Here is a 535-nt window from a genome sequence, read left to right as displayed (position 1 = left end):
ATGGATGGGGCAATGGTCTCATTTTTTTTTTGTTCAGACTGCTATTGAAGACCACTCTAAAGTGGCTTCAGTTAGGAGTAGAGAATCAATTTTGTTATTTTGAATCCCACAAGTTCCAAAATTAAGAAGGTACCATTAAACTGGATTGAGCACCTGCAGCCCTGAGACAGCATCTCTTAATAAAGCAATATTGCTTTCAATCTCTGCTAGCAGGCTCTCTCTAGCTAATTCTACACTAAGTTTATGTCTTTCACAGGATATTACTGAAAGAAAGCAGCAAAAAACATTCAACACACACACTCTGAGTCATTTCTACCATTTCTTCCAACATTAAAGCCTTAATTGGTACAAGACCTTTCTTGTAAGATGACTGCTCATTTCAGTTCTCTAGCCAGAATTGAGCATATATCCTCATTCCCATCACCCTAAGTTAATGCCATATTTGAGATTTCTTTTACCCACAGCATTGCACTTTCAGGTACAAACTTTTATATCCATTGTAATTTTTAGTGTCAATAACAAAATGACAACAGCA

This window comes from Bos indicus x Bos taurus, chromosome 18 (assembly GCF_003369695.1).
Source record: "Bos indicus x Bos taurus breed Angus x Brahman F1 hybrid chromosome 18, Bos_hybrid_MaternalHap_v2.0, whole genome shotgun sequence".
Classification (NCBI taxonomy): Eukaryota; Metazoa; Chordata; class Mammalia; order Artiodactyla; family Bovidae; genus Bos; species Bos indicus x Bos taurus.
This window is presented reverse-complemented; position numbering follows the sequence as displayed.